Source organism: Lagenorhynchus albirostris, chromosome 4 (genome assembly GCF_949774975.1).
Source record: "Lagenorhynchus albirostris chromosome 4, mLagAlb1.1, whole genome shotgun sequence".
In the NCBI taxonomy this organism is placed as follows: domain Eukaryota; kingdom Metazoa; phylum Chordata; class Mammalia; order Artiodactyla; family Delphinidae; genus Lagenorhynchus; species Lagenorhynchus albirostris.
The window spans coordinates 147286515-147300213 of NC_083098.1; the positions used below are offsets into that span (position 1 = coordinate 147286515).

The following is a 13699-nucleotide window of genomic DNA, read 5'->3' on the forward strand; positions in this document are numbered from 1 at the left end:
AAAGACAGAAAGTAGGATGGGGGGCACCAGGATCTGGGGGAGGGGAGAACAGGGAGGTGTTGTTTTAATGGGGGCAACGTTCCAGATTCGCAAGACGAAAAGAGTTCTGGTGATGGCTGCAACAGCGTGCATGTACTTAATACCACTGAACTTCACACTTAAAAACGGTTAAGATGGTAAATGTTACGTGTATTTTAACACAACTGAAAATAAAAGACCACTCTTAAGAACATAACGGAATAAAGAGTGTCTACAGCACATCTTTCACATTATCCAGGAATTACTAAATATATGATGAAACAGAGAAGCAGCAGAAACCAGCCCCGAGACGGCCCAAATACTGAAGTTCAGCAGGATTTCAAAGCGCCTATTATAACCATGCTCAAGGACATGAAGGAAAGTGTACTCATAAAATAATTAACTGGAAATAGCAAAAGAGAAACAAAAACTATGAAAAAGAGTCAAATGGAAATTCTGTATCTGAAATTAAAAAAAATAAATCATTGCATGGCCTTAAAAGCGTATTAGATATGAGTCAGGAAACTTGAAAATAGATCAGTAAAAATTATCTAAAAAACAGAGTAAAAATTATTAAAAATAAAAAGAAAGAAAAGAAACTGAGCCTCAATTATCTATAGACCAGCATCAAAAGGTCTGGGTTCCCACTCCCACCCAGAAGGAAAGGAGAGAAACAATGACACAGAAAAAATATCTGGGGCGCTTCCCAGGTGGTGCAGTGCTTAAGAATCCGCCTGCCAACGCAGTGGGTGCAGGTTCAAGCCCTGGTCAGGGAACTAAGATCCCACATGCCACGGAGCAACTAAGTCTGCCCGCCGCAACTACAGAGCCCACGCACTCTGGAGCCCACACGCCGCAACCTGAGAGAAGCCTGCATGCTGCAACAAAAGATCCCGCACGCCACAACTAAGACCCAATGCAGCCAAAAATAATATAGAAAATAAATAAAATAAATATTCCTTTTTTTTTTTTTTTTTTTGCGGTACGCAGGCCTCTCACTGCTGTGGCCTCTCCCATTGCGGAGCACAGGCTCTGGACGTGCAGGCTCAGTGGCCATGGCTCACGGGCCCAGCTGCTCCGCGGCATGTGGGATCTTCCCGGACCGGGGCACGAACCGGTGTCCCCTGCATCAGCAGGCGGACTCTCAACCACTGCGCCACAAGAGAAGCCCCAAATAAATATTCTTTTTAAAGTCAGTCATTTAAAAGAAAAAAAGAAAAAATATTTGGGAAAAAATAACCAGAAAAACTTCCCAAATTCAGTGAGACATCAATTTACAGGTTCAAGAAGCTCAGCAAATCTCAAGCAGGATGTATATAAAAGAAGCTACACCAGGTGCACATCAGCTGAAATGCCTAGAAACCGAGATGAAGAGAAACCCTGGAAAGCAGTCAGAGGGAAAAAGACCCGGTACCTACAGAACAGTGGTGTGGGTGATTATTTACTTCTCAGGAGAAACAGAAGCCAGATACGATCTGAGTAATGGGGAAAAAACAACTGTCCAACCGGAATTTGATATCCAGAAAAAATATCCTTCAGAAGTGATGACAAAATACATTTTAAGAGAAATACAAACTAAGAAATTGTTGCCATCAGATCTTCACTAGGAGAAATGCTAAAGGAAGTTCTTCAGGTTGAAGAGAAATGACACCAGACTGAAACTGGGATCTTTAGGAAGAAATCAAGGGCACCAGAAATGGTGAATATATGAGCAAATATAAAAGACTATTTGTTCCTCTTAGTTTCTTTAAAATTCAAATAATTAAAGCAAAATATATAACACTGGAGTTATAACTTAATAGATGTAATACATATGACAACTGTAGCATGGGGAAGGGAGTAAATCAATCTACACAGCTGCAAGATTCTTGTATTTTATACCCAGTAGTATATTAACTCTAAGTAGCCTGTGATGAGTTAAGGATGCAAACCGCAGCCCTAGTTAGAGCAACAGCTAAGAAAATAATATTAAGAAGTAGAGCCAGTAGACAGATAAACAAGACGCTTTAGTTGCCAACAATTAAAGTTTGGGACATTTTACACAAAAATTCAGATTTCTGGCTTCTCTTAAAACATACCCAGGGTCATGGGGTTCGGATCTAACTCCAGGCCTAGGTCCCTGGTAATCATGACGTGTATGTGAACCACATTTTCAAGATTGCTTGTTCCTGTTGGAATTTTCAGGTTTCTTTTAAATCTTTGAATATATTAAACATAACTGTTTTAAATATCTGGTCTTTGCAGGCCTGTGTCTCCTGTTGTTGCTTTTATTTTCATTCATGGTACCTGTTTCTTCGGGCGTTTGGTCTTTTTTCCCTTCCTAATCTGATTGTGGGCTGCTTACTTTCCAGGATTCCACCCGGGACAACCCTTGAAGGCAGGGGCCCGCAGAGAGGGTCCGCCTTCACTTCCAACACGGCACTGCACGCCACTGACCAGTAATTTGATCTTTCTAGGAGTTTTTGGTTTTTTCAATCAAGGTTATACCAATAAATTAGAAAATCTTTCACTTTGTCTAGCATTTCAAGAAAAATATAAAACCTAACCAAGAGGTAGAAAACCTACAGAGCCCACAATAACCATAAAAGAAAGGCCCAGAGAGCTTCACTAGGTTCATGTGATGATGCCTCAATGGCCAATCGTTCTTATATTCGGTAGCGGGGGGGCAAGTTTCAAAAGCAGAAAAGTGCAAAGAACAACAGGACACACTTGTATATTCACCACTCCAAAATGACAGTTTTCAGCATGTTGCCACATTTGCTTCATGTCTTTTTGACATGAAAAAAAGAAGACCCCCGGACAACGGCAACTGCAGATGCATGAGCCGAGGACAGGCACAGTGGGCACACGGCACCCGAGGGCTCCCAGACGGGAGAAGCCAGGCTCACCCCCACAGGCCGCCCACCGCCCACCACACGCCCGCAGCAGCATCCCGGGATTCTGGTTCTCCACGCCCACGTCACCCACCGTGAGCCCCAAGTCCAACAGCGAGAAGCCAAAGCTCCCGCTGCAGCTCCCACCTCCCGCAAGCCTCGCTCAGGGTGAATGAGTAAAACAAAGATGACATCTGCCTTTCAGGAACCCTAAGTTCCACTTACTCTCCCCATCGCCAGTTGACTACGCATCCGTCCAGTCTACGGGAGGTACCCAGGAACAGAGAACTGCTGCCTGCCAAGCAGCAATGCTACCACACTGGACTTGTGCTCTGCGATTTCATCAATCAGCACAGCTTGATCTCCCCCATGTTGATGTAAACAAGTGTAGCTCAGTCTTTCCGACTGCTGTGTATTATTCATCACATAAAAACAGCATTCCTATTGTTTAAATTATTCCAAAACATGGAAAATGATGGAGAGTTTCCCAAACATTATATAAGGCTGGCATAACTCTCATACCAAAACCAGAAAAATGAGTACAGAAAAGAACTACAGACCAAGATCAGTAGAGTATGATTGTAAAAAAAAATTACAAAATAGAAATAAATCAAACCCAGTCATTACCATATTAAAATAAGATATCACAGCTAAAGAGGGTGTATCCAAAAATGCTGATTCAACATTAGGGACTCTATTAACATTCCATCACCATTTTAACACATTTCAGAAGATTTCTGGTGAAGGTAGCCAAATTATTATTTCTTTAACAAAAAAAGTTAGCTACATCACTTAACTGAAAACAGGAAAGGGCAAAATCTCCAGGTCCAGAGGTGAAGAGGGAAGAGCAATCAGCCTTACAGGGCCCGGCCTGCCTGGGCTCCCGCGCAGCTGCAGCGGTCGGAGGGCGTGGGGAGCTGCAGGGCCCCGGGCAGAGTGTGGAGGCCACTCTAGGGCTGGAATCTGGCCCTACCACCTTCCAGCTGTGGCAAGTGACCACACCCTCTCACCCAGCCTCCAGCTCACAGGCATCACCCAAAGCAGACCAGAGTGTCAGCTGCAACAGCGCTGTCACCTGAGCCACACCTCCAGCCAGCCCAGGGCTGGGCCCTCAGCAAACACCCACCAGAGACCACTGGGGAGACAGAATCACCCTCGAGAACTCTGCCTCAGAGGCTGTGGTGCCCCAAATCCTGAGCCAAGAAACATACGTAAAAATGGGTCTAGCATGAGTGACGCTGGTAGAGCCCTGCAAAGGCAACTGGGAAACTGCTCAGGGGGCGGTTCTACAACCCAGAGCCCTCCCGCAAGACCTACTGTGAAGGCACGGTAATTAAGGCAGCCACTCCACACCTGTCAGACGGCCAGGCTCCACAACACTGACAGCGCCACGTGCTGGCGAACCCTCATCACTGCCGGTGGGAACGCCGAATGGTGCAGCCACAATGGAAAGACAGGTTGGTGGTTTCTCACAAAACTAAACATACTCTTAGCATACGATTCAGCAATCCCACTCCTTGGTATTTACCCAAGGAAGCTGAAAACTTATGTCCACACAAAAACCTGCACACAGAGGTTTATAGCAGTTTCATTCATAATTGCCAAAACCCGGAAGCAACCAAGCTGTCCTTCAGCAGATGAATGAATTGATAAACTGTGGTACCTCCAGATAATGGAATATTGTTCAGCCTTAAAAAGGAATGAAGTATTGAGACATACTACAACATGGATGAACTTTGAATACATTATGCTAAGTAAAAGAATCTGGTCACAAAAGGACAAATGTGTATCATTCCACTTTTTTTCTTTTTGGCCTCACCACATGGCATGCGGGACCCTAGTTCCCTGACCAGGGGTTGAACCCATGCCCTCGGTAGTGAAAGTGCGGAGTCCTAACCACTGGACCACCAGAGAACTCCCTGATTCCACTTATATGAGATCTCAAGAGTAATCAAATTCATAGAGACAGAAAGTAGAAAGGTAGCTGCAAGGGAATGGGGAGGAGAGGATGAAGAGTTAAGTGTTTAATCGGGAGTTTCAGTTTCACAAGATGAAAAAATTCTGGAGTGGATGGTGGTGACGGCTGCACAATAATGTGAACGTACTTAATGCCACTGAACTATACACTTAAAAATGGTCACAATGGTGATTTTTCGTTATGTATATGTTATCACACATACACACACACAAAGAATACTCTGCCCTCAGGGAGTTTACATTCCAATGGAGTTCCAGGAGAAACGAGGGAGGATGGGGGTAAGGTAATTTTCAAAGGGATAATAATCGAAATTTTCCAGAGATGAAAGGAAACTCAAGTATCCAGATTTAAAAGGGTACCCAGGGTTCTGAGCAAGATAAATAAAAGCAAATCAATACCTCAACACATAATTTCTGAAACCACATAACATGAAGGATAAAAGGAAAACCTTAAAACCTAAGTACCCATAAAGAATAAGTTAATTCACAGACTTCAGCATGAGAAAAGAAACAGAAACACAGACCTTTGTGCAGCCTCAACAGATAGGAGTAGATGATGGAGCCTCTTTAATGTGTTAAGGGAAAAAATAATTTCTCATCTAAATTATCACTGAACATGAGGCAAAATGTATTTTCAGACATGCAAAAACTAAGGGAGTTTAATATACATATCACTTTCACAAATGAAATGCTAAAAGAGGTACTAGAGCAAGGATATAAACCCAGAAGGAGCACAGGGGAGAGTGGTAATTCTAAAACCATTTTTATATTTAAAAAGAACGTGAGGCCTCCTTTCTCACATTTACCTACACTCCATGCAGAAACCCCAATTAAAATGACAGTAAGGAATTTCAAAGGAAGGGTAAACCCGCAAGGGCAAAGACAACAGAGGAATGAGTTAGAGACGCCAAACGCCAACAATGGGGAAGCTGACGGGGAAGAGTCGCTCGGCGAGAGGCACGCTGCTGCAGGAGTAAGGCCCGTGGCTCGGGGCTCCTCTTGCCCACGAAGCCTTTCTCTTTTAAAATGTCTAAAATGACAAAAGGTGGGGGCTCCTTGGTGGCGCAGGGGTTAAGAATCCACCTGCCAATGCAGGGAACACGGGTTCGAGCACTGGTCCAGGAAGATCCCACATGCCGCAGAGCAACTAAGCCCATGTGCCACAAATACTGAGCCTGCGCTCTAGAGCCCGTGTGCCGCAACTACTGAGCCCGCGTGCCACAACTACTGAAGCCCATGCGCCTAGAGCCCGTGCTCTGCAACAAGAGACGCCACCGCAATAAGAAGCCCGCGCACAGCAACAAAGAGTAGCCCCCCGCTTGACGCAACCAGAGAAAACCCGCACGCAGCAACAAAGACCCAACACAGCCAAAAATAAATAAATAAATTTTTAAAAAAAGACCCAATGCAGCCAAAAAGAAATAAATAAATATTTTTTAAAAACTAAAGGTGGGGCTTCCCTGGTGGCGCAGAGGTTAAGAGCCCGCCTGCCAGTGCACGGGACGCAGGTTTGAGCCCTGGTCCGGGGAGATCCCACATGCCACGGAGCAACTAAGCCTGTGCGCCACAACTACTGAGCCTGCGTTCTAGAGCCTGCGAGCCACAACTACGGAGCCCATGTGCCACAACTACTGAAGCCCATGCGCCTAGAGCCCGTGCTCCACAACAAGAGATGCCACCGCAATGAGAAGCCCGCACACAGCAACAAAGAGTAGCCCCCGCTCACCACGACTAGAGAAAGCCTGTGTGCAGCAACAAAGACCCAAAGCAGCCAAAAATGAATACATTAATTAATTGATTTTTAAAAAATAAATAAATATAACAAAATGTAACATACAATCACTGTGCAAAGGAAAGAAAACACTGACACACTTAAAGTGAAAAATGAAAATGTGGAAGTTAAAACAGAAAGTAACAGCTCAGAGTTATCAGTGGTTTTCCAAGGGGAGCAGGAACAGGGTGGGGAGAGCCGAGCATCATCTTGCTGCTTCCTGTAATAAGCTTTAAGAACTATATAATTAATCCCTTACATTTCACAGGCCTCCTACAACATGAGCTGACACAGTAAGTGGCTGGGGGGGCTAGGCAGCCCCTGCAGGGCCACATGGAACAGAGGAGGGGTCTCCAACATAAAGGGAAAGGCACCACTCTCAAAAGAAGGGAAAGGTGACCTGAATGCCAACACTCAACACTGAAAACTAGTCAAGGAGCACAGGCCCTGTCCCAACATTTGGAGACACAGCAGTAAACAAAGCGTGTACCTTATTCTTGTGGAGCTAATATTCCAGAGGGGAGAGACAGAGATTTTAAAATACAGATATAACATTAGGGAAAGAGGAAGGAGAAAGATGGGGTGGAGGATGGAAAAGTGGCAGGAAGAGTCACTGGAGCAACCCCCAAACTCCCTTCCCCGGGGCTCCGACCTCGGGCACACGAGGCCCCACTCTCTCGGCTGCTCAGAAATCCAGCTGCAGCCCGCTGAGTCCATTCTGCGAACCTGAGCAGAGGCATCAGGGAGAAGTCTCAATGCTGGACAGCAGGAAGGGCTTCAGGACGTCCCCCAGAGCCCAGCCAGGACAGGGACCAAGCTCCAGTCCTTCTTCTGGAGGCAGAAGAGAGACTTAGATGGAAAAGTCAAGTTTGCAAGTATGGTTAAAACACACACACACATTTCCTAACATTCCCTTTGTTTCCAACATTTCACACTAATCTACCTGGAATAGATCTTGGTCCCACCTTCACTGAATGATGACAGGACCTCCAGTCTTACAGCAAAGAGCTCTCTGTAAAGAACAATGAGATCAGTACAGAGTCTGCTACAGAACAGGAGCTGAGGGCAGTGACGGCTCCATTACTCCGTAAGAACTCTCTACTGAGAAGCTTTATTTTATGGAATTTAGAATTGACTCACAGCAGAAGTCTTGCTTCTTCTGCAGAAATGCACCTATGACAGTAAAGACTTTATAACTGACCTATTCCTTGTTTTGTTTTGTTTTCACTGCAAAGAAGCTTGGAACCACAGACAAGCTCAGGGTCAGCCTTGGGCCCACCACCTGTGTGCCTCTCTCCCCGCAGCCCCAACCTTAACCTTATGACGATGCATGAGTTGCTATCTTCCCTGACTCCATGCCTGTCTGTTCCCTCTATCTTCTCAGTGTAATATGACAAATTTTTGGACCCCTTACACACTTCCAGGGGTATGGAAAGTGGTGCAGCTGCAGCGGGAAACAATCGAGAAGTTCCTTAGCTGCCATGTGACCCAGCAATTCCACTCCTAGGATCTACCCAAGACAGAATTGAAAACATGTTCACACAAAAACTTGTACAAGAATTTTCACAGAATTATTCAAAAAACAACCCAATGTCCAACAACTGATAAACAGATAAAAGAAGAAGTGATCTGGACTTCCCTGATAGTCCAGTGGTTAGGACTCTGCACTTCTACTGCCAGGGGGCCCAGGTTCAATCCCTGGTGGGGGAACTAAGATGCCACATGCCGCGCGGCAGGGAAAAAAAAGAAGTGTGATCTATCCATACAGTGGGATATTCAGTCATAAAAATGAATGAAGTAGGCTTCCCTGGTGGCACAGTGGTTAAGAATCTGCCTGCCAATGCAGGGGACACAAGTTTGAGCCCTGGTCCGGGAAGATCCCACATGCCTCGGAGCAACTAAGCCCATGCACCACAGCTACTGAGCCTGCGCTCTAGAGCCTGCGAGCCACAACTACTGAGCCTGCGTGCCTAGAGCCCGTGCTCCACAGCAAGAGAAGACACCGCAATGAGAAGCCCGCGCACCGCAACAAAGAGTAGCCCCCGCTCGCCACAACTAGAGAAAGCCCGTGCATAGCAACGAAGACCCAATGTAGCAAAAAATTAAAAATTTTTTTTAAATGAATGAAGTACGTAGACATGATACAACACAGATGAACCTTGAGAACACTGTGCTGAGAGAAAAAAGCCGGTCACAAAAGGCCACATACTACGTGATTCTATTCATATAAAATGTCTAGAATAGGCAAATCCGGAGACAAAGTAGAATGGTGGTTGCCAGGGGCTGGGGGACAAGGGGAAATGGGGAGTGACTGCCCAATAGGCACCAGGCTTCTCACTGAAATGACGAAAATATTCGGGAATTGGATAGTGGTGATGGTTGCATTAACCACCACTGAGAATGTACTACAAAACCAACGAATTATATACTTTAAAATAGTTTAATTGATGAATTTTAGGTTAATCTTATCTCAGTTTGTAACCTATCAAATCTTCTGTTGAATAGGAAAGGTATTAAACATATTAAGTTGTATCATTCACATGTCTGTAATGTATTTTCCTATTCTAATTCTAACACATGCCTAATGCATAACGATAAGTCACTGCACATAGCAGGGGCATGTGCTGCACACACTGGGAACCCTAAGTCAAAAGAACTGGATCGAAGTCCACATAACGCGCAGTCCCTGACCCACCCCACCCACGGCCTGGCAACCAGCCCCACCCCAGCAGGAGAAGAACCGGAGTGTAGTCTAAGGACAGGGCACACCGGAGGGGGCGCTCAAGGCAGTGAACTACAAGACACAGCCAGCACGAGGACACTTGCCAAGATCTAGGGAAAACACCTGCTGATACTGACGGTGGGTTCTGACCAATTGGCCCTCAGTGAAGCCTCCACCCAGGACCTGCCGTCAGCTCCCAGACCTCCGTCTCAACAGTGGGCCTGCAGTCGAAGGCCATCAGACGTGTGAGGAAAACTTACCATGAGGATAAGAATTTAAAAGCAGGGACTTCCCTGGTGGTCTAGTGGTTAACAATCCACCTTCCAACGCAGGGGACGCGGGTTCGATCCCTGGTTGGGGAACTAAGATCCCACATGTCACAGGGCAACTAAGCCCGTGCACCACAACTACTGAGCCCACGTGCCGCAAGAAGAAGATCTCACATACCGCAACTAAGACCCGACGCAGCAAAATAAATAAATATTAAAAAAAGAAAAAGATGTTGCAAGAAGAAAGGCAACTGGAAATTCTAAAAACTAAAAAAATAAAATAAAGATGGCCAAAAATTTATTGTAATTCCCCCACCAAGAGATAAAATCTATTTCTCCACATTCTTGATTCTGGCCTGGGCCTGTGACTGCTCCCACCAACTGAATATGGCAAAAGTGATGCCAGACCAGAGCCAGCCTTGCCTTTAAAAGGACTGGCAGGGCTTCCCTGGTGGCGCAGTGGTTGAGAGTCCGCCTGCCGATGCAAGGGACACAGGTTCGTGCCCCGGTCCGGGAGGATCCCGCATGCCGCGGAGTGGCTGGGCCTGTGAGCCATGGCCACTGGGCCTGCGTGTCCGGAGCCTGTGCTCCGCAATGGGAGAGGCCACAGCAGTGAGAGGCTCGCGTACCGCAAAAAGAAAAAAAAAAAAAAAAAAAGGACTGGCAGACAGGGAGTTCCCTGATGGCCTAGTGGTTAGGATTCCAGGCTTTCACTGCCATGGCCCAGGTTCAATCCCTGGTCGGGGAGCTGAGATCCCACAAGCTGCATGGTACGGCCTAAAAGTAAAAAAATAAAAATAAGAAAAAAATAAAAGGACTGGCAACTTCACTTCCTCCTTCAGGAACCAGCCACCATGCTATGAGGAGGCCCAAGCAGCCTCACGGGAGGCCTATGTTGGGGAGAATGGTGGACCGTAGCCAACAGCCAATTCCAACACACAGACACAGGAAACAAACTGACACCACAAGAGCAGAAACAAGCTAACCCTGGCATACAACGTCCAAACTGCAAAACTGTAAACAAATAAATGTTGTTGTGCTTTCAGCCACTAAGTTCTGGAATAGCTTATCAGGGAGGAATAGATAACCCAGACACCACAATATTGGGAAGAACTGGGGAAGGGGAAGTGGGAGGCCAGCGGGAAAGAAAGCTAAATCCTTATCTCCTGTAGACAGAACTTAACACATAACATATAAACCACAAAGTTCTCAACTCAGCAAAATTAGAAAGTTATTTTTTTTTTTAAGTACAGATAGATACCACAAGAAACAGCTGGAAGAGCAGAGCAGTTGTCTCCTTGGAATAGTTACCTAGACTGTTACCGTTTGACATGACCCTCGCAGAGGAAACTGTCTTTAGGGCACCTGGTTCCGTCTGATCAATGAAAAGGTATACTGGAAATACACCTAAACATTTGGTTGGTAAGACTGTAATTATTACAGATTTTCCATAAAATGTACTTTCTGATTATAAAATTAATAATAATTAAGCTTTCTATTTTTCCTTGATGATGTGTCAAGAAACTGCACATCCTTGAAAATAAGATTTCTATAAACTCTGGGCTGGAATTCACAACTCAGTTTCTACTACATCATTCCCGTGCTGGGAACTCACTAAGGGAGGAGAGAGGTGAGAAGGTGCCAGGATCTGGGCACCAGCTGAAGGACCAGCTCTGAGACCTCCAGCCAATAGCAGAGAACAAGAGAAGCAGTTGGTACAGACCCAGGGAAGCAGCAATGGCTTCTAGGAGACAAGCCCACAACGAGGGCACAGCCAAGAACAGGGGCCAGGCTCCACCCAAACACCCAGGGTGCTGTGCCCGGCCCCAAGGAGTTACCTTGGAGTCCTCGAGAGGCAGAGCTGTAAAGCCAGGGCAAGGTCCTATGGAAACACGTTTCATTCCTAGTGGGCCATCAAGACACAGATTTCCTCTATCTCAGAGGTCTACCGACCTACAAAAATGAACAGGGCCCCTCTCCAAAGGAAGCAGAGAGGGTAATTACCTATGATGTGCTCTGACCCTTTGCTGATATAACTGTTAATTCACAGAAATCCCTAAAGCAGCCAAGAGCATACTGGCATCTGAGAAATGCACACAAGCTTAGCCTCCACGTTGGACAAACAAGAACTACCAATATTTTTTTCGAAGAAGTTATAAGAAGTTGAATTTTAAGAAATACTTTTTTATATAGATTTCAGAACTCAACAAAAAAGAATCCAATAAGCTGTTAACGTGACGCTCAATCCCAACTCATCTTCCACAAATAAGGTACACAACTTCAGATGCAGGACAAAAGGGAGAAAACCCTGACATGCACCGTCCTCCATGCCTCCCCTGCAGCTCTCCTTCTGCGCGGTGCCACTCCCCCAAAACAAGCCTTCCTTCCGCACCTGAGGAAGAGGAAGCAGCCTGAAGCCCGCCAGCTCCTCCCCGTGCTCAGGCCAGCGCCCGCCTCCCCCCGCCCCAGAAAGAATCCAGCAGCTGAGAAGCCAGGGGCCTGGGGCAGGGCCCAGCCCGCGGGTCACAAGGACAGACCACACACCCCTCCGCGTCACACGCAGGCCTGGAGTGGGCTGCCTGCTCCCCGACACGGCACAGGGGCGGCCGCGGCGCCGACACACAGGCCAGTCCAGGCGGTGGAGCGCGGGCAGGAGCCGCGCAGTCCTGGGCGCACCGCCAGGAGCAAGAGCTTCCACTCGAGTGGGGGCAGATGGGGGACAGCAAGACTGGGGGTCAGGAGAGCAGAAAGGGCACGATGACAAGTGGGGCGATCAACGTGAGAAACTGATATGTGAGTCAAGGACTCAATGAAAATTTTTTAAATTCCTCAATAGGCTTTTCCTTGCTCCTGAACCTCGAAACCCAAGTAAATGTAACGCTTACAAAAATACTGTCTAGACAGTGAGTGGCGCTTCTACCTGTCTGCTTTCGTCAGACAAAACTCAGGGCCGTCACCGACACCCTCCCTATGCCGTCCCTCCCCCCCAGCCCACAGGCCTCAGCCCCTTTCCTGCAGAGCTCTTGCCCCGCCTGACCTGACGAGGCTGGCTCCTCCTGTCACAGCCAGAAGCCCGTTGCTGGCGGGCCACCTCCACCTTGCACCAGCACCACAGGCCCCGAGCCGGCTGACCAGCCAGCAGACCCGAGGCAGCAGCGCTCCACTCCGCGGGCATCGGAGGGCACCGGCCCCACCCCAGAGCTTAGGACTCAGTAGGTCTAGGGTGGGCCCCAATACGCGTGTCTAAGAAGTTCCTAGGTGACAGATGCTGTCAGTCTGGGGACCACTGAGAACCCCTGGACTAGGTTACGGGGCCGCAACCTGGCTCAACCCAGAGGTTTCCCTCATGCTCATAGTGCGTATCATGCGCTTCCACAGTGAGAAGGAAAAAGGGACATCATGGAAGCACGCGACTCTCAGAGCGCCCAGTCAGAGATGACGCGTCCCTTTTCATTGTCCAAAGCAAATCACGTGGCCACGCCAAATTTCAACGGGGCAGAGCTGTTCAGTCCTACAAGGCACCCAAAGCAGGGACAGCTGGAAAGATTCTAACCCGAACACACAGTGAGCGCAGGCCGGTCTCCTGCACCCTCTTCCCTCTCCGGAATCCTCCCACCACCAACTTAGAGAGGACTCCAAGAAACGCACTTCCCAAAGCAAACAGATTCATGTCCGTCTCCCTCTCCCTCTCCCTCTCCCTCTCCCTCTCCCTCACACACACACACACACACACACACACACACACACACACACCCGCTTAAAACCCTCAAGGGCCTCACATTGCTCTCTGGATGAAAAGCCTACAGCCTCAGAGAGCCTGCCCTGCCCCACCCCTGCAGCCTGGGTCTACACATAGCTCCCTCACCCTCAGCTCCAGCCTCATCAGCCTTCTGTCCACTCCCGTCACAGGCTCTCTGCACTGCCTGCTCCCTCATCTAGAACAGTCACACCACCCTTACCAAGCCCACCCTCTACCAAGGCCTCTTCTGCTCTCTGCTCCAGCCTCAGTCCCGTCAGGAAGTCCTTCCTGACACCCAACCCACAGTTAGGCATAATCTCCTTATAGATG

At 47.5% G+C, this 13699-nt stretch overlaps 1 protein-coding gene and 1 non-coding gene across 24 annotated transcripts in view; one reads left to right on the forward strand and one right to left on the reverse strand.

Annotated features, from left to right (window-relative positions):
* Positions 1–13699, reverse strand: part of NSD2 (nuclear receptor binding SET domain protein 2) — a 76462-nt gene that overhangs the window by 55207 nt on the left and 7556 nt on the right. The gene's annotated exons all lie outside the window — the stretch shown is intronic.
* Positions 8276–8349, forward strand: TRNAR-UCU (transfer RNA arginine (anticodon UCU)). The gene has a single exon. It is a non-coding gene; the product is annotated as a tRNA-Arg (tRNA).